At 36.6% G+C, this 21,035-nt stretch overlaps 1 long non-coding RNA gene across 4 annotated transcripts in view; it reads right to left on the bottom strand.

Moving 5' to 3' along the window:
• Positions 1–21,035, bottom strand: part of LOC103347702 (uncharacterized) — a 465,165-nt gene that overhangs the window by 244,677 nt on the left and 199,453 nt on the right. Inside the window, exon 4 of one of the 4 annotated variants that reach the window (XR_011386712.1) lies at positions 1,498–7,642. The exons of 2 other annotated variants lie outside the window; for them this stretch is intronic. This is a non-coding gene — a long non-coding RNA (uncharacterized lncRNA). One more of the 4 variants, XR_011386713.1, reaches the window with a different exon arrangement.

The following is a 21,035-nucleotide window of genomic DNA, read 5'->3' as shown; positions in this document are numbered from 1 at the left end:
AAAGATACATCCAGCCAGCTTTGAAAGGTTGCCATGAGACTAAATTAAAAAAATCCATGATAAAATGCGACAGATAATAAAGTAGAGACTCTGTAAAGCAGAAAATTAATGCCAAGTGACGGAACATAACCTGGGTGAGGAAGCATCTATGGACATGGGTGGGTGGTGAAGAAGGGTGAACAATGGCAGAATTTGTAAGTTATATCAAGGTGCTCAAACATTTGCTGAATTGGGGGCTACCAGAAAAACTAAAATGGAATATTATGAAAAGATGCTTGGAATATGAGATGCTTGAAATTAAGGCCACAACAATGTTAATTTTAGCACTGATCTAATCTAGGTTATGGCCACAGGAGTGAATGGATATGGAAGAATAAAGAATACAATCATTGGAGATGAGTTAAATAAAGAAGTTTGAGATCAAGTTATTGAAATATTCATCTAAGCAGAAACTGAAGTCACTAGAGACCACAACAGAGTAGGGCAGATATTGGTGGATAACTATAAAAAAGAATAGAGGGACCAGCATTGTGGTGTAGTGGGTAAATACACTGCCTGCAATGCCGGCATCCCATTATGGGTGTGAGTTAGTGTCATGGCTGCTCTGCTTTCAATCCAGCAACCTGCTAATGGCCTAGGAAAAGCAAAGCAGTGGAAGATGGCCCAAGTGTTTGGGCCCTTACCACTCATGTGGGAGACCTGGATGAAGTTTCTGGCTCCTGGCTTTGGCTTGGCCCAGCTCTGGCCATTGCAGCCGTCTGGAGAGTGACTCAATAGATGGAAGATCTCTGTCTTTCATTCTCTCTCTATAACTCTGACTTTCTAATAAATAAACAAATCTTTAAAAAATAAATCACAAATTGTGGTTCATGGTATGATTACACACTATTTAAACTGAGGAATTATAAGGAGGAAAGATGCCGGAGTTAGTTATAATGAGCAAAGGCATAATTTTTTCCCAAAGCAAATCATATAAATAGTATGGGAAAGAAAACAACCACCACTTGAGAGGACAACAGAGGAAAAAGGAAGCAGGGAAAAGAAAAAAAAGTACTTAGTAAAGAGAATGAAGATATAAGAAATATAAACTCTTAATATAACACATATAATCTTATAAATAACTGAATTCTGAGAGGCTGGGTGAAAGTTAGGTAAGAGTGGGATGAAGTGAGACAAAGAGAATCAGATGAGGTTGATAGCACAAGTGATGACATCAGAGTGTGACAACAGAGATGAATGGGAAAATGGATCAGTCTACAGTGGTCTGAGTCTTGGGTCAAGGGAGAGTGAGGTACTAAACAGAGGAAAAAATTTAAGGTAGCAATTTAAAAAAAACATGATGAATAAATTATAAGAATTTTGAGTAAAAACAGGATTAGAGTTATTGATTTTTTAAAAGATTTATTTATTTATTTGAAAGAGTTACACAGAGAGAAGAGAGAGAGAGAGAGATAGGTCTTCCATCCGATGGTTCACTCCCTAATTGGCTGCAATGGCTGAAGCCAGGAGCCAGGAGCTTATTCCAGGTCTCACACGTGGATGCAGGGGCCTAAGGACTTGGGCCATCTTCTACTGCTTTCCCAGGCCATAGCAGAGAGCTGGATTGGAAGTGGAGCAGCCAGGATTCGAAATGGCACCCATATGGGATGCCACTTCAGGCCAGGGCATTAACCCACTGAGCCACAGCACCGGCTCCAGAGTTACTGATTTTTATTCCTTTTGTCTCAGGCTCCAATGTGCCTAGGTTTGATGGTATTATTAATTCATTGATATTTGCAATGATTTTAAATTTTTATAAATATTATATTAAAATAACATTTTCTTGTTACTGAGATTTATTAGTGCCTCCCTAATTTAAACCCCAAAGACAGAGCCTCACTGGCCAGCTCCCGCTCCTTCCCAGACTAGGAAATTGTGCTGAAGGGCTGTGAATGCCTTATAAATAGGAGAAAACAGAGCATGCTGGTCCTGCAGTTCTGTCTTCATTCCTACCAAATATGATATGGTGGTCTTACCTGGAATCTTCAGAACTGCCTCTTGACTCCAGACAATGATAGATGGGAAACCAAGAGAGAATCCATCCCCCCACAACTGAAATCTCTCTTTTTTAGCAATCAAGGATCTGAGATTTGGCTGCAGAGGACTGAAAATGTGCCCTGAGAATCCCTGCTTGGTTGTCTGCTGGAGTAAGAAGGAAAAGAACATAGGGTGATGGCCCAAGTCTGTGCCTCTGTTTCTTAGATCTAAGTCATTGCTCATAAGGGGGACTCTGAGAGTTATCAGGATAATATAATTGCAAATGTGTCCATCTCAAACTTAAATTGTAAATGTGTCCATCTCAAACTTAAATTGTCCAAAATTAAGTCTCCTGATTTCCCAACTCCAAACTAAAATCCAATTCCTGCTGTCTTTCTCATCTCAATACACGGCAGGTCCATGTTCAAGTTCCTTAGGATACATTCTTTCCACAACTGTTTCGGTAGTGGCCATTATGGTGACTATGACATAATAGATAATAACTGAGTGCAGTATGCATTATAAGCAAAGGTAATGTATGGCTCTATGGCACATGATTAAGGCATTAATAATTTCATTGGAAAGCTTAAAATTCAGTAGGGTTGACAAGAAAAGGCATACTCCGGTTTCTATCCCCTCTGTGCCGACAGATTTAAAAAATTAGAAAAAATGGGAACACAGTAAAATAGAGTTTAAAGAAAATGAAACTAAAAGTATACCAAGTTTCATTTTAAAGAAAATCAAACTAGTAGTATACTACAAGTACCAAAAGGTCTAGAAGCTTTTTTAGAGACAAGTGGCAAATTTGATTCTGAGCTTCTTGGTAGTCAGTTTAAAGTGGAAAACATATACAAATTCCCAGTTTATAGTTCTCAGAATAATTTTAAAGTATTTATGCATAATAATAATAACTCATTCTTCAAATAAAGTAAAATTGCTCTTGACAGTGAGGCCTGGGGGAACTTCTTCCTGTGGGACCTCATAAAGGAGAAAACTCAACTGTAATAAATCAGATTCTCAGCAACATTCCTGAAGCACATTTAGCACTGTCTCTCCAAGATATATTCCTGGAAGTCCCTCAATGAAGGAAAATGGCTCTCTACAAATTACAATGCAATGAAAACCAAAATATTATGTCCTAAGAACACAATGCAGTAATATTCTAAACCAAACCAAAATTGAATTTTAAAGTAGTTGTAATAACAATTGCTTTCTCCTTTTAGGGATTCATAAAAACATTGTTTAAACTCAGTACTTTACAAATAAATTGACTTTGATAAAAATTTGAACTCCTTGTTCACTCTTGAGATATGCTATGATTCAGGAAACCTGGTTTGGAAAAAACAATGTTTCCTAAATCAGAGAAGAGAGTGAAAGCAAAACAAAGAATTATTCAAATAACCTTCCACAATCAATCTTAATTTCCTAGATAATCTTCACAAAAGTTGTCTCAGAGCCAATCTTCTGATAAATAGTTGGTATCAAAAAATCATAAGTATACTCTGAAAAAGTATATAAATTATCATGTTCTGTGTTATTAGTTTATTGGAGATGTTTTTTATTTGCTTACTGTGCTAGCAATGCTGATAAGGCTCACAGCCTCTTACGACCAGTTGAATAACATAACCAGAACTCGTGAATACAGAAATTGTTACTTCAATTCCCTGTCATATTTATCATTATATAGTGCGATGAATTAGAAGAGCCATCTTCAAGGCTGAAACACATCCAACAAAAAGCCTATTTTTTTAAAAAAAGTGTTCACTTCTATAGAAATATCCAGGTCTGTGGTTGATAGAAGTCTTCATAAATACACTGATCTCTTTCAGAGGTTGGTTGTTTTTATTTTCTAAAATTTAAAATTAACAAGGTCTTCATACAAGGGAATATTCAACAGTTAAGCAAACAAGGAAACTAGTCAAATAACTCAAAAATCCGAAGCTTCTCATAGTTTCATCTCATAGTTGACAGCTGGGCAGCAAGTGACAACCGCTACTCATCAAAGACTAAAAAGGAACACTTACTTCATTCACTTTTATGTCCATATGACAGGTTAGGTGACTGTGACATAGATATTATGAATGAGGTGGGAATAGTTCATGGTCTATTCACTGAAAAATCAATGAAGTGAGAGCAGAAAAGTCAGTACTTCCCTTTGTGCACCTGTTCCTCCCAGACACAAAATTAAACATTTAACAGTATTAACGTATCCTTCCTGCCTCAGTCCTTACTGCCTATTTCAGCTATTTCCACCTCCTACGCCACTGCTTCAAAAAAACAAACAGATCTTTTCTTTCATCCCATCCAGACTCCCTTGGGTATTTTCAAATTGTGTCATGTGGCTGAAACTGCCATTAGGCAACTACAGCCACTATAATCTTCTGAAAATCCATGTTGAGAATGCAAGGAAAATTGGTATTTTGCATATTATGGCAATTTAGAAAGGCTGTGATTTGTGTAAGCAATTAATGCTCTGAGCTAAATATTCAGGACCCTAAAGACAATGGGAGAGTTACTGAAATGATATTCAACATGTTTTAAAAATTTTTGGTTTCTACTCAATGTGCCAAAACAGTCATTTAAAAGTACTTGCTAAAAGTAAAATATTTGAAGTGAAGACTAGTTCTCATCAAATCCTTTTTTGGATTTTACCAAAATTAGCAAAATGCCTTCTGACTCGTGTGCTTTATGAAAATCCCCAGTGTGCCAAAGAGGTATTTTAGAAGAACTTGCAAACATACTGTCTAGGCCCCATGGACCCTCATCCCCAGCTACACCCCCACAGGTCACAATGTCTAACCTCCATGTGTGGGTCTTAGGGCAGTGATTATTCTTGTAATTAGAGCTATCCATTCTGTCATTATGACCCAATCTCCTTTGTTTTCCTACTTATTAATAAGTTAAGAGACCCTCTCTTCAGAAGCCTTCACTCAGAGCAATGAAAAGTATTTTTCAATAGTGTCCCTAACCATCCTGTGGGTTGGTTTCCATTTTTTTAATATATAGTATACATACGTTTACTCATTTTGAGCCAATAATACATTTTGACACTTAAGAGTAAGGATACAATAGCTATTAAATCATACATGGTTTCCTCAGAGTCCTCTAATTTCCTCATAATGGTGCTTCTAGATTGATAGGTTTAATGGAAGGGTTAAGACAAGAGTCAGAAGAGTACCTTATCTCTTCACCAGCTACTTTTCCTCTTATCAATCAACAGATCATACTGGCAATGTGGCAAATGAAAACACACACACACACACACACACACACACGTTCTCCACTGTATAACTGGACTAACAATGCAGGTCCTGGATATGGGAATGTTAACAATGCCAAAGAGTCAGCTGAATCACAAAAGAAAGGTTTACAAACAATAGGAAATATTAGAGGCCAATCTAGTCATGGCCTAGGACCATTTATATAATAAGTTCATTATTTTGTACCTTAATTATACAGGCATCTAAAAATCAAAATTTCTCCTTTTTAGCATCATTAGGCATAATTTCTTTTCTGTTCTTTCTTCTATACCCGACGGTATTCCCAGAGCAATTGCTTATATGAGTCTACCATAATATTTGCTAATTCTGTTTTTTTTTTAGTATGACTTCCTAGTTGACAGTCTATCATAAATGAAAGGGATAACATTAAGTTTAATTTAAATCCTCCAAAGATTCAAGGTGCCATGGGCAGGGTAGAAGTACAATAATTCTGGAATGGTCTGGTTCAGTACTTAGATAAGCAAGATTACTTCAAGCTTATGTCTTTAGCATAAGTGAGAGTAACTGCTAATAATTCCTTTTAAATCAATATTTATTATAAAAGGAAATGCATGCATCTTACTTGATTAAATTTTCAGACAAAGTCTTTAGAAATATCCCCAAACTTATAAAAACATCTTAAAAATAACCAGAGCCTTAGATAACAATACACATATGAGGTAATTTCACACAGAAATAGTCATAATGGAACTGAAAATTTAAATTTCTTTTCCCTAGAAGAGTTTGTTTACTTACAACTGGTTCTTATTTGGAACTATTAGTCATGAGAAGAGTAATAGAAATACAAATTGTATGGCAGTGGGGTTAGCAGAGGCTATTCATTCTTAAAAAAAAACCAATATAACCCAGGTACCCACTAACTTAAACTATAACCATTTTATGTAGTTAAAATGTTCATGTGGCATAGATCCAGGAATCAAACATAATATCTACATTTCTTGCTTATCAGCAAGAAACAATAACAATTAAAGGATGTGCTCAGCACTTTACATGGCAGATATTTCCAAATTTATGAACATAAAATAATGATCTCCCTTTGGGGAAAGATTATACTTTGCTATTGTGGCAATAATAAATCAGTGGTGAATATCAGAATGAGAGAAAACCTTTCTAATAGTTCAAGATTAGTTTTCCAACAATTTCTATTTTGCTGGAAGGAGCACAGCATGTGAAAATACATTGAAGTGGAACCTAATCATCTGTGAGAATGAAAACACTGATGATGAGGGAAGTAGAAAAATTCACCCTTATTCCAAGAGGTTGCTCTGTTAGGACCTATTCTATGAGGATGCCAAGGGCAGATGTAAAACAGTCTTCATAGTCTTCATGAAGCAGGAGCTTCAGAATGGGAGCTGACACTCTTCATGCAGGCTCTCTCATCACGCCAACGTGGCACACATTCACATTTCTCTAAGCAATATTGAAACCTTGGCCTGAATATGGAGGAGATTAGAATTATTAAGAAAAATACATACTCTGTGGACAGAGTTAATTTGAAAGGGACATTGAAAAAAGAAATTGACCCAATAAAAAGGGAAAATGAACACATGAGGTGGCAGACATGCATCCTTTGAGAAGTACCTTTCTTATCTTCAAAATGAGCTTGACCAAAAGCCCACAACTATAGAAAAAGCCCAGACAGGGATTTCCTCCTTGACTCCTGTAGTCTTGACCTTGCAAGGGTGTGCCTGGTGACCCATGAGAACAGTGGATTCAAAAGTCTAAAGAAATCACTACGGGAAAAATAGTTCTTACATTCACAGATGCCTGTAAGTTCATTTTCCTCCTTCTCAACAACCTCCCTACAAAATTTGGGGCCAAGAGCAATTAGTTCCATTCATTTATCCTCTAACAAGGAAGCAACATCCTCAAAGTAGAGGGCAGATGCACTTCTTGGTCCTTTTATCTTTTCTATTTCTGTTAAAGCCTGAGTTCTTGCTTCTAAGTTTCTACTGATAGGCTCAGCTCCAAAAGCTGATTTCTTTAAGGTATTTGGAAGACTTCTTTCCTTTAATACTTCATTTTTAAGAGTCATTTCAAAAGCAAGAGAATGAAAAGTCAAAAACAGCAGGAATAAGACTGTTATTCCACTAGCTGGAGATGTCTCCCTGAGAAACACAGACATGGATGATTCCATGTGTTACAACAGAAGAAAAGAGTAGGCTCTTTCTTCTTGCCCCTTACTTTCATGACATGACATTGCAGATGTAAGTGAATCCACTCACCCAATCAAATTGACTGATTCTTCCCCTCCTATTAATTCTGCAAGCCTCAAATCGTTCTTTTTCAAGGTGGTCTATCCTACAGAACCCAGATCCAGTATACATATGGAGGCTGTAAGAAATCTATAAAGAATGAGAATAGGATACATAATATAATTGCCAAAGCTATAGCAAGGATCTAGAAACTCAACCCAGGTTCTCCTGTGGGTAGCAACAACCCAATTACCTGAGCCATCACCTGCTGCCTCTTGGTACACATTGGCAGGAAGCTGGAATCAGGAATGGCAGCTGAATTCAGACCCAGGCAGTTGGAAATAAAATGTAGGTGTCCCAACTAGTATCTCAACTGCTATACCAAACGCCTACCCCTATTTCCTGCATTTTAGAAAATGTTCCCCAACCCACACATAAACGCCAACCAACATGAACAAAATTCACATGTAGATGTCTATCAATAGTTTATCAAGCTGTAATATCTTCACTGAAAATGACAGATTCTGCATATGGCAAAAGTAAACCTAAGAGGATGGCAGATGCTTTTGCTTTACATGAGGAAAGGCAGAATACGGGACAGAGGAATTAGTACCACGGCAGAACATGGTGATAATTGACTCCACACAAGGAACAATTAGGTGTTCATATTGCTACCATGTGGCAGACATTATTCACTGTCCAAGTTCCTCCTTTTTTTATTCTAACTGAGCAAAATTTCATTCACTTTCCTCTAAATGACCTTATTTTTAAGGAACTGCTTCCCACAGTTACTGGGGGACATCAGTCTGTTGATTAATCCAAGTCTGTTGGCTAGGTTGCTTTCCCCTTTTGGAGACAGATTCAGGCATGAGCATAGGCTACAGTTGTGTGATATTTTTTTCTCCTTTTCACAGCCTCTTTTTTTTTTAAGATTTATTTATTTATTTATTTGAAAGTCAGAGTTACACAGACAGAAGAGAGGCAGAGTGAGAGAGAGAGGTCTCCCATCTGATGGTTCGCTACCCAATTGGCCGCAACGGCCGGAGCTGCGCTGATCCGAAGCCAGGAGCCAGGAGCTTCTTCCGGGTCTCCCATGAGGGCACAGGGGCCCAAGGACTTCGGGCATCCTCTACTGTTTTCCCAGGCCACAGCAGAGAGCCCGATCAGAAGTGGAGCAGCTGGGTCTCGAACTGGCACCCATATGGGATGCCAGCACTGCAGTCCAGGGCATTAACCCACTGCGCCACAGGGCTGGCCCCTCCACAGCCTCTTGACACTGAGTTCTGATTGATGCCTGGGAATTTGATAGCTAGGGAAGGTTTGTAGGAAATGGTGCATTGGAATTAAAATGTGTGATATACTCCCTATGAAACATTTCCAGAAAAAAAAAAAAAAACTTCTAGTACTTCAATAATTAATAGCAACAAAAGGAAGAAAGCATATTTCTATTTGTAACCATGGGAGGAAGAGAGAGGGAACAGATGCCACCTCTAATACGTCTCTCACTTTGGCTGCAATTTACTTACCTGCATCATTGGCAATTTTCTCAGTGTAAATCAGAGATACAAAGAAAAGTAATTTTTCAGTAACCAATTTCACTTCAATTAAGAGAAATATTGCAGCCATGTTCCATTAGAATGTCAAATCTAATGAACTAATTATATCTCCTAAATTGCTGTGTTAGGGAGGATGCCAAAGCCCAGTCCCAGCCCAGTTGAAGGGGGAATCCAGATTTAAGGATATATACCTTGAACCCAGCATTGAAAATTGATGGTTAATATGTCAAATATTTGTCATCTTCAGATTTATTGGTTTAACTTGATTGAGAATATGTATATTGCACCTCTGTTCAATCAAAAAATATCTGGTGACAGTAATATTTTGTGTTAAATTTCTACTTATTTACTTACATAGTAAATATATTGAGAGGGAGCAGGAATAAGCAATTATATGTAATGCAAGGCAAGAAGTGATAAGTGGCAAGTATTAAGCTAAAAGAACAAAAAAGGCACATTATTCCTTAATTAAAATTAAACAATTTACAGTGCTCTGTCTGCAATTTGATGGTTGACCCCTAAAGGTATATTCAGCATTTGAGACTCATTTGCCTTTTAAAAGTAGATAAAGTTGCAATTATACATAAGCCGTAGGCAGAGTCAAGAGAAAGTGGAAAAAAAAAAAAAAAAGAAAAGGAAAGGGGGAAATACAAAAAACTCCACAGGAGGCAATTGAGAAAACTAGGTGGAAAAATAAGGAAAAAGGTGGAGGACTCAAGAAAAGGTCACCAACAATTCTTGAGGACATTCAACAACCACCCAGAAGTGTCAATGTTTATCTCCATGATGTCTGCTTTAACTTCTGGACACCTCCTGAGTTCTTTTTATTCTCGAAATTATAATTAGGACAGCACAAGAAATGATGGTTCCAGATCTTATTTGACCTTGCCTAGTCTATACTGCCAATATTATTAATATTGAAGTCAATTTTCAAAATCGTAGCAACAAAACAACTTCTTGTTGAATGAAGGAACCACTCTGAAATAACTCATACTAAAGATTAATTATAAAATTGGGAAGCCCCCTTTGATTTAAAATTTCACCATTAGATGATATCACCTATTATTTTTAAAACTAGAATAGTTTGCCATTGTATCTTATTGAAATAAGCATAACAGAGGGCTAAAATATTTTCTATTATCTTCATTTTTCTTTTTTCTAAACTGCCACACATTGAAATTGATTAGGCTAGAACAGAATGAAAATATAAAACTGCATGGTCTTTTCTTTCTAGCATTTTTGTTTCTGCTATGTGTGCGTGTTTGTACATCAGACTTCACAGTTATTCACAGTTTTTCTTTATGGGTTGCATACAGTTTAAAAGTCACCACTTTAACTTTCTTAATGCTTATTGCCCATTCACTATTTAATAGAATCATTATAATTCAATTTATGAAAGGATGCAAATTGTTATTGAGAACGACAATACAATTATTCTAATGAAATTGTTTAAAAAATAAAGTTTGTGTCTACACTCATTTTCTCAAACCAAATCTCAACTAAAACAAAGCATAATGACACACAGAATTGCTCTGGTTGGAGCTGGGGTCTGCCCCCATTACCTTTGAGTTTCCTGGGGAAAAATTGTTCACAGCACCTGCTTCAGTTCTAATATCCTCCAAAGGGATGTCTGTAATTTTTAATAAGTTGGACTCTATTGTTCCACCTTTAAAATAAGGACACTATAACTCCATTATGCTCACAGCCAAAGAGTGATCATAAATTACATAGCAGATCTCATCTCCCAAGTTCCTAAGTTCTTTCTCAGCTTTCTCAGACATTGCTTCGTAGCTACTCAATGTTTTACCAATCACAACAAAGGGTCTTAAAAATGTGTCAAGTGCCACTAGAACATTTATATTCCTTCACCCTTTCTTGATGAAATTCAGGGACTGATGTTATAGCAATAACACAGGGAAAACATGATGTACTCCGTCTCTGAAGAGTATCTCATCCTACTATTTTAGGTTCATTCCTTCAGATGAATGTCTGTATTCCATTAAAATGTGAAAAAATTGAGAACCATAGTCACATGAATGCATAACATAGATCTTTCATGAGAAGCTTTTTTTCCCCTAGAGAGTATGGAGGTAAATATAATGGTACTAGATGCCTAAAAGAAAAGCAATAAAATAGTACCCAGTGTGATGAACCCCACAGGAAAGGGAAAAATTTAGCATTTGTCTGCTACTTATTGGTGATGAGTCTATTTTTTACAATACCTTGCATTTTGCATTTTGCTTAGTAGTTTGTGAAACCACCTCATCTATTGATCCCATTGATCCTGTAATATTCATATTCCATATTTGGTTGTTCTTTTTTAAAAAAGATTTATTTTTTTTGAGAGGTAGAGTTAGAGAAAAAGAGAAAACAGAGAAACAGAGAGAACTTTCATCTGCTAGTTCACTTCCCAGATAATTGCAATGGCCAGAGCTGGGCTGATCTGAAGCCATGAGCCAGGAGCTGGGAATGAACTTTGACTTTCTGTGTTCTTTTAGGTGTATCTGCCTACCCACCTTGCAGTGATAAAAAAGCAAATTTGAGCATCATGAAATAAGTACATAAGATACCCCAACTCCAGTCACTAGAAACAAGAGGCCAACAAACTCTTTGAAGAATAACAGGATATATCACTGACCATTACATTTGCCTTAAATTTTGCAGTTCATTAAACTGTTCCCTAGTGGCCAGCAGGCAGTTAATGTAGCATGCTTATTCCACAGTGATGGTAGGTCTTTCTCAAGGGAGACTGATTTAAAAAAAAAAAATGAACACAAAGTATCAGTATTATTGCATGTCCTTTAGGTACAAGATATTTCAACATATCTATTAATGACAAGGGAAACATTGCTACCAACATTTGACAGAAAAACATATTTATCAACAGTGAAAATCACTGAGTAAACAAGCAGTTTATAGCCTTGTTAACACGGGGTGAAAATTTATCTCCAACTTTAGCACAGTATTTTTATTTCCCTGGTTGAAAAACAGCTACAAGAAAAAGATAATGGACATATTTGATCATTAGTTGACACTACTGAGAATGGCAGAGGAAACATGAAAATGAATAAACATTGTACATCTTTAAATAACATTCTGAAGATGTGACCTTGTGAATCAAATAACATTTACTCAAGGGCACTGTTAAAAGTGTTTACTAAAAATGTTGCATCTGTTCTTGGTCCAGAAGGAAGTTTACTTAATGGCTACATTCACTGGTACTCAGTTTGCTTTGTTAATTCCACTTGATTTGTGGTTTTATTTTCTGCTATTTTGAGTTAGCATTGTGAGATTTCTGATGTATCCTATTAGGGCTATTAAGAGTACTGTCTCAATGATTCTCATAAATCATTACGGTCCAATGGAAAATATAGCATGCCAAATGGAGTTTTTGTTAGAACTATAGAGTTTTTTAAAAAAATTCTTAAATATTGTCAAAATTATCTAAACTCAGCCCAGACTGCTAAGGAAGGGAAGGCAACTGCACAATTTGATGACAGGGTCCAACAACCAATTTCCAGCTCCTCTCTGGGTAATTTGCCCTTTAGTTCACTGTTACATGAGATTGAAGACTTAGAGTTTCTTTTTGTTAAATATTTTTATTGTCATTCTCATAAAAAAATCCTTTCTTAAAATGCAGGTGTTTAAATGGATACTAGTATAATCCAAAACACTGTTGATTTCATTGAGTAAATGTTTTTATTATGGAGAAACAACATTAGAGTGACAAAAGGGAACGAAATATTTTACCCAATGAAAAAGAAGAAAAACATTCAAATATTACATGTTTAAGTAAGTTTACAAGGTCATGTATCACGTGAGACAAACCACAGCAACATTACACACAGTGAACTCCACTTGCCTGCTTTCCTCAAAACAGACTACAGATATAGCAGACATTAAACTGTCTCAAAAATAGGCAAATGCATTATAGAATTCACACGTACTGAAAGACAAAGGATATGTGACCTCATTTATATGGAGGAGTGACTTTGATGTAAGTTTTTAGTTTTGATAAACGTTGTTTTGTTTAAAATTTTCTTTTGAGTTAATTTCAAACATACAAAAGAGTTGGACCAGTAGAACAGAAAGTTCCCATGTATCTTTCACCAAATTTTCCTATGTCACATCATACACAACCAGAGAACATTCACCAAAACAGAGAAAAAAAATTTGATTTCATAACATAAAACCAAAATAAAACTCATTCAGATCTCATTTTCCCCATCAATATCACATTCCTGCTAAAAGATGTAATCAAGGAACTCACATTGCACTCATTGTCATGGCTCCTTAATCTCCGATCTCTGAGAGTTCATGGGTCCGGCCTTACCTTGAAATTCCATGGGTTACTAGTCACATATTTTTCAGAATTCATTGGAATTTTATTTAATGTTTCTTATTAGGAAATTAAGGTTATGCTTTATTAACAAAGATACCACAGGTAACCTTTTCAATATATTCTTTCAGAGGGTAAAGGATGTTGACACGTACTACTAGTGATGTTAACACTGACCATTTGCTTAAAGTAGTGTCAAACATAATTCCCCCTTGTAAAGTTACCACTTTTTGGTTTGAAATTTATGAATATTCTAGAGTTGATAATTTTCATGGTTCTATACCACATAATTTATTGTGCTGAATGATATCCCATTGCCTTATTGAAGCACAATTTATTTAACCACTCACCAACTACAGGGCATCTTTCTCCCTCAAATGTTAATAACAAATAAAGATACTATAAACATCAATCTGCAGGCTTTTATGTGGGCATGCTTTCAGCTCATTTGAGGAAATACCAAGAAGTGTGACTAATGGATCACATGGTAAAAGTATCATAATTTTATCAGAATCCACCAAACTGTCTTCAAGAAGTGGCTATATCATTTTGGATTCCCACCAGCAATGGGAGAAAGTACCCACATGGGAGACCCATAAAAAGCTCCTGGCTCCTAGTTTCCAATCAGCCCAGCCATGGCTATTGCAGCCATTTGGGGAGTGAACCAGCAGATGGAAGAATGTGTTCGCTTTCGCTTTTGTGTGCTCTCTCTCTCTCTCTTTCTGCCTTTGCCTCTCTGTGGCTCTTCTTTCAATTAAATAAATAAATCTTTTGTTAAAATATATATTCGTCAACTGTGGGATAAAATGTTCTGTTGATATCAGTTACGTCGATTTGGTTCATAGTGTAGATTAGCTGTGTTGTTTCTTTTTGGATTTTCTGTCTACTTGATCGTCCATTGATGAAAGTGGTGTGTTGAAGACCCCATTACTATTGCATAGTAGTCTATGTCTCCCTTTTCATACATTACAATTTTTTTAAATAACCTGGGTTCCTGGCATTAGGTGCAAATATATTTATTATAGTCACATCTTCCTGTTGAATTGATCACTTAATACTTTTTATTGCGTACTTTAGACTTTTTGTGTTAAAGTCTATTTTGTCTGATAGGATGGCCACACCTGCTCATTTTTGCTTTCCATTACATGGCATATCTTTTTCCATCCTTTTGCTTCTAGTTTGCTTGTATCTTTGTTGGTGAGTTGTTTCTTACAGGCCTCAATAGATGGGTTTTGCATTTAATCCATTCAGCCAGTCTATATCCTTTAATTGATAAATTTAGGCCATTTATATTCAAGTTTATTATTGATAAATAATAATTTGGTCTTACCATTTTTCCCTAAAAACTCATATTGTTTGATTTGGGTTTCCTTTGCATTTTTACTGGGAGATTTTCTGCCTCAAATTCTTTCATAATGATGACATTTATTCTCTGTTTCTGTGAGTAGTACATCCTTAAGAATCACTTGTAAAGTTGAACAAGTGGTGACAAATTCTTAAAATTTTTGATTGTTTTGGAAGTTTTTTATTTCATCTTCATTTAAAATGAGAGCTTTGATGATTACTTTATTCTGTGTTGTCATTTTTTTTTAGGACTTGGACTATATCTTTCTATTCTCTCCTAGTTTGTAGAGTTTCTGATGAAAATACAGCTGTTAATCTAATTGAGGATCCTCTGAAGATAATCTGGCATGTCTCCCATGCAATTTTAGAATCTTATCTTTATGCTTTATTGTTGAAAATTTTATTCTAATATGTCTTAGTGATGATTTTTCTGATCACTTTTGTGTGGCATTCTATGTGCTTCCTGTACTTGAACATCCCTTTCTCCAAATTAGGGACATTTTCTGATGTTATTTTTCTGAATATGCCTTGTACTCTGTTCTCTCTTGCCACACCTTCAGGAACTCCTAAGACATGTATGTTTGGTCAGTTGATAGTATCCTATAAATCCTGAACACTATTTTCAGTTTTTCTCATTTTCTCTTGGTTTTGTTGGTTTGTGTGACTGACATATTTCTGAGGATCTGTCTTCTAACTCAGATAATCTTTCTTCTGCCACACTAAGTCTGTTGTTGAGGCTTTCCATTGTATTTTCTAACTGACATATTGAATCTTCATTTTTAATATTCCAGTTTGAATTCTCTTCAATATCTCAGTCTCTCAGCAAAATTTTCATTCATATCACGTATGGATTTTTTTTAACTCATGAATTTGTTCCTCTGTGTTTCAGAATAATTTTATGGTCATTCTTTTGATCATTTTCAGGCATTCAATCAATCTCCTCATCTTCACTTCTAATATTGAATTGTTGTGTTCATTTTGGGGAGTCATGTGTCTTCCTTGTTTCTGTTTCTTCTACTTGTGCATTTATTTTTAGGCATTTGTGGAAACACTTGTGATTTTTCTCTTTGATGGGTTTTATCTTTGAACTATGGCTTAGTTGGAGTGGCTTAGTAGAGTGCCTGCTCCTTCAATGAATACCTAGAGGCATGTGTTGGGTGAGGTCAGGGAGCTCTGGCCAGGGCTCACGTGTGGGGTGAGGATCCAGAGTAACACCCAAATTGGTTATGGTAAATCACTATTGTCAGCAGGGGGTAGGGTATGATAATGCCTGTTGGTGTATTCATAACCTCACCTCCTCTCTTCCAAGGTGATCAATGCCTGGGGCTGGCCCACAGTGTGTACCACCTCCATCCACACTGGTGCATGAAACACATAAAGGATCTATGCAGTCCTCAGTGTGAGCATGGAACACTCTGCAATTATCCACTCCAGGCATTCAGGGAGCTCTGAGTCTCTGACACCAGACACAGTGATTGTCCAGTCACCCAGCTACACCTCACACACTATCATGAAGTCACAGATTTCCCACAGTCATAGCATGCAAGTCTCCTACAGTCATGGGGTACAGAAGTTCTGCTCTCAGCCCCATAAGCCTGATGCATCCCAGAGAAAGCAGAGAGGTTCCACAGCTGTTGTCTGTGAGTGCACTGCAATGGCAGTTTGAGATCCTGAGCCTGCGATAGGTTGAGAGGATGAGTGCACCTCACAGTCCTAAGTGGATGCTAAGCCCCCTGTCAAACCTCCCAGCAAGACTCAATTTCAGTGGGAAATACAATTTTTTTCCCCTTTGGTGAAATCCCCTGGTCATGTGAGGACCACTACAGCCTCTACGGTGTCAAGATGGCACCTGCTCCCCACCATTTGCCAGGCATTCTTGTGGGGGTGTGGAGAGAAAGAAATGTGCTTTTCCTCCACTAGATTATGTGAGTACCCTGCCCCCACTAGGACTCCAGGCTAGACTTAAAGTCAGTGTTGTCCACAAGGTTCCCTCACAAGCAATATCATCAGTGGAATGGAATGCCACAGTCTGTTCTCATATCACATTCAGAAGCTGGCATCTCCTCCATGACCCCCATCTGCAGGTGCCATGGGAGGTCTCTCTGCTCACTGCTGTGCATTGGCACTTTCCATATTGCCCCACAGCATCCCTCTTCTTTCTGTAGAATTTCTTCTCTCCAACTCTCCCCTGGGTATGCACTTCCTCAACTTTTCTTCTGCTATCTTCCCCTGGTCAAAATCAGCATGTCTTTTTCCTATTCAGCCATCTTGCCATCACTTCCAGATGGTCAAATTATGTTCTGTAGTGACGGGGATACATACAGAAAGTTTGAGAATGGGGAAGTAAAGATGAAGATATGCTTTAAGAAGCAAACTCACTGTTTATTTTCTTTTGTTGAGTTTTAAAAATTCTTTGTATATTTTAGATAACAATCCTTTATTATTTTTGTTTTTGGAAACATTTGTCCTACTCTGTATCTTGTCTTTTCATTTTCTTGACAATGCCTGTTGGAGAGTCCAAGTTTGAATTTTAAAAATTATGTCCAGCTAATCAATTCTTTCTTTAATAAGCTATTCATTTAATATTAAATCAAAATGATCATCACCAAATACATTATCATAGATTTTCTCCTAGGTTACTTTCTAAGAGTTTTATAGTTTTACATTTAAATCTCTAGTCTCTTATTAGTTAATGTTTGTGAAGAGTAGATGGTCTGTGCCTAGATTCACTTTTTTTGCATGTGGATGTTCAAAGCATTATAGTTTTAACTTTAATGTTTCAGTATATGATGTAATTCAAATTGATTTCTGTGTGTAACTCAGATGAAGGTTGATGTTTACTTTTTACTTCTGATTTTGTTTGGTTTAGTTTTGGTTTGTTGTCTCCTATCCAACTGATCAAGCAACACTTGATGAAGACTTTCTGTTTCCCTTTATATTACTTTAGTACTTTTGCCAACAATCATTTGATTTCATAATATTTGTTCCATTCCTAGACTATCAGCTTTCTATTTTGATATATTTGTGCTTTCAATAGTACTACACTGGCTTGATTGCATAGATTTAAAGTAGGAAATAAATACTTTTTAAGTGTACTAAAGTAAGAGTTCCAACATTTTTGCACTCTCATTAGCCATGTGCCATATTTTTCCTTTCCTTTTTTTAAAAAAATTTCATTTTGTTTGAAAGTTGGAGATACAGAGACAGAGAGACACACAAAGAGACAGAGATCTTCCATCTCCTGGTTCACTCCCCAAATGCTCAAGACAGTCAGGGATGGGCAAGGACAATGCCACGAGTCTGGAACGCAATTCAAGTTGCCCACAGGTATAGCAGGAAAAAAGTTACTTGAGCCATAATCTGCTGCCTCTGAGGGTGCTCATTAGCAGGAAGCTGAATCAGAAGTATAGGAGCAGGATTCAAATCAGGCATTTCAATATAAGATGTAGGCAACCCTAGTCTTAACTGCTACACAAAATGCCACCCTTCACTTTATTTGAAGATTACTTGGTTGGTTTAGGTCAATTTTTTTACATATAGCCTTTATTTTCCCCAGAAATCTTTTATTTAAGGTATACAAACTTCATGCATTTCAGAAATACAAATTTAGAAACATAGTGATTCTATAGTCTTTAAAATATGCCTGTTGTTTTTTATTTAAAAAAAACTTCTCTCTTTATTGTAGTTTTATTGAATATCACAAAATTTTAAACTAACTGGGACAGAATTAATTTCCTAACAATATGGATTATTCCAACCCATGAGACTTTTTTTTAAGGATTTATTTATTTATTTGAAAGTCAGAGTTACACAGAAAGAGGAGAGGCAGAGAGAGAGAGAGAGAGGTCTTCCATCCGATGGTTCACTCCCCAGATGGCCACAACGGCCAGAGCTGCACTGATTCGAAGTCAGGAGCCTCCTCCGAGTCCCCCACATGGGTGCAGGGGCCCAAGGACTTGGGCCATCTAATACTGTTTTCCCAGGCCATAGCAGAGAGCTAGATCGGAAGAGGAGCAGCCGGGACCAGAACGGGCGCCCATATGGGATGCTGGTGCTTCAGGCCAGGGCGTTAACCCACTGCGCCACAGCGGCCGGCCCCTTCAACCCATGAGACTTAAAAATATTTTCTATTACTTAGAATTTTAATCATTTTCATCCTTGTTCTTGTCTATACTGTTGAGTTCTTAAATATCTTCCATTGGACTTATTGATAAACATTTTGTGTTATCATAAAGGGAATATTTATCTTATTTCTTTATGTTCTTTTAAATTTTAATTGAGTAATTATTATATATTGATTTTGTGTTGTAATATCCACAAAATTCTGTTACTATTTCGTAGTATTTTTAGAGGTTCCTTTGCATGTTTATATACAGTTTGATAATGAAAATGTTATTTCATCTTTCTCACAAATGATTTCTCATTTCTGTTTTCAAAAACATTACTTTGTGTGTGTGTGTGTGTGTGTGTGTGTGTGTGTGAAGCAGAGAGAGAGAAAGAAATTCTCTCAACTGCTGGTTCACTCCCTAAATGCCTTCTATGGCCAGGCCTGGGTGAGGCCAAAGCTGGAGCCAGGAACTCAACCAGATCTCCTATATGGGGAAGAAGAACCCTACTATTTGAACTGTCACCTACTACCTCCCAGAGTATAAATTGGCAGAACTTGGAATGGGGAGTAAAGCCAGGTCTCAAACCCAAGCATTCTAATATGGGACAGAGGCATTTTAACCTCTAGGCCAAATTCCTGACCCTCTCAATAATTTTTCTTGCTTCATTACATTGTTGGACTCTAATGAAACATTGAGAAAAAGGAACAAAGGAGAAGTGGATAGACTAAGGTTAAATAATGAGTACCAAAACACAGTTGAGTAGAAGAAATGTGTTCCACTGTCCCACAGAATATGGGTGACTATAGTTTACCATAAGCTATCATTTATATTATGAAGCACTAGAAGAAAGGTACTTGAAGGCTCCAAATATGAAGAAATGATAAGAAGATGGAAATGTTAATTATGGTGATTTGATTAGTATATGCTGTATGTCATGAAATATACTCTACATTATAAGTATGTAAAATTAATGCGTATTAATGAAATGTATAAAACTCTGATGCAAATAAAACTTATACAAAGCAAAATGCATTTTAAAAATGACAGAGTATGGCCGGCGTCGCGGCTCACTAGGCTAATCCTCGACCTTGCAGCGCCGGCACACCAAGTTCTAGTCCCGGTTGGGGCGCCGGATTCTTTCCTGGTTGCCCCTCTTCCAGGCCAGCTCTCTGCTGTGGCCAGGGAGTGCAGTGGAGGATGGCCCAAGTGCTTGGGCCCTGCACCCCATGGGAGACCAAGATAAGTACGTGACTCCTGCCATCGGATCAGCGTGGTGCGCTGGCTGCAGTGGCGGCCACTGGAGGGTGAACCAATGGCAAAGGAAGACCTTTCTCTCTGTCTCTCTCTCTCCCTGTCCACTCTGCCTGTCAAAAAAAAGAAAAAAGTAAAAAATAAAAAATAAAAAAATGACAGAGTAACCCATGTATTATTCTGATCTAAGCAAAAAGGTGGTAGTTTTTTATCATTAATTTTTATATTAGCTATACATTTTTCATAGATATTCTATATGAGGTTGAAGTTTTCTTTTATTCATGGTTTGCTCCTGGGAATTTTTTAAATCATAAATTGTTATTAAATTTATCAAATACCTTTTCTGTAATATTGATATTATCCTGGGATTTTTCTCTGTTTAATTATCCTGTGATTTTACTGATTAATCTGTTAATGTGTTGGATTGATTGATTTCCATACATGAATCCACATTGAATAGGAATTCAAATTTATTCCCAGGAGAGACAAAACCTATTTGACCATATGTACAAATCTTGTTATATGTTGCTGTTTTCTATTTGGTTATGTGTTGTTAAGAATTTTTTGCATTTACATTCAATATTAGTCTGCAGTTTTTTCCCTTGCAATGTTGTAAGGTTGAAAACTGTTACTCCTTCTTTACTTTTTGAAGACATTGTGTTATATTGGTAAAATTTTTTCCTTAAATATTTAATAAAATTTATTACTGAAGCCACTTAAGCCTGGAGTGTCTTTGCATATTAGTGTTCCCTTTCTTATCCATGATTTAGTATTTTGTTTTTAGAGAAAATTTTCTTTCTTTCTTTTCTTCTTGATCCCTCTTATATTTAACAGAGATTACTTTTCAGTTAAATTTAAACACCTAAGAATAATAGTGTGTTAATTAAAGAGTTCAACCAATAGTATTAAGTAGAACAAAAAAAAAATACTAAAAGGGATAAAGT

The sequence above is a fragment of the Oryctolagus cuniculus genome, chromosome 2 (genome assembly GCF_964237555.1).
Source record: "Oryctolagus cuniculus chromosome 2, mOryCun1.1, whole genome shotgun sequence".
NCBI lineage: Eukaryota > Metazoa > Chordata > Mammalia > Lagomorpha > Leporidae > Oryctolagus > Oryctolagus cuniculus.
This window is presented reverse-complemented; position numbering and strand designations above follow the sequence as displayed.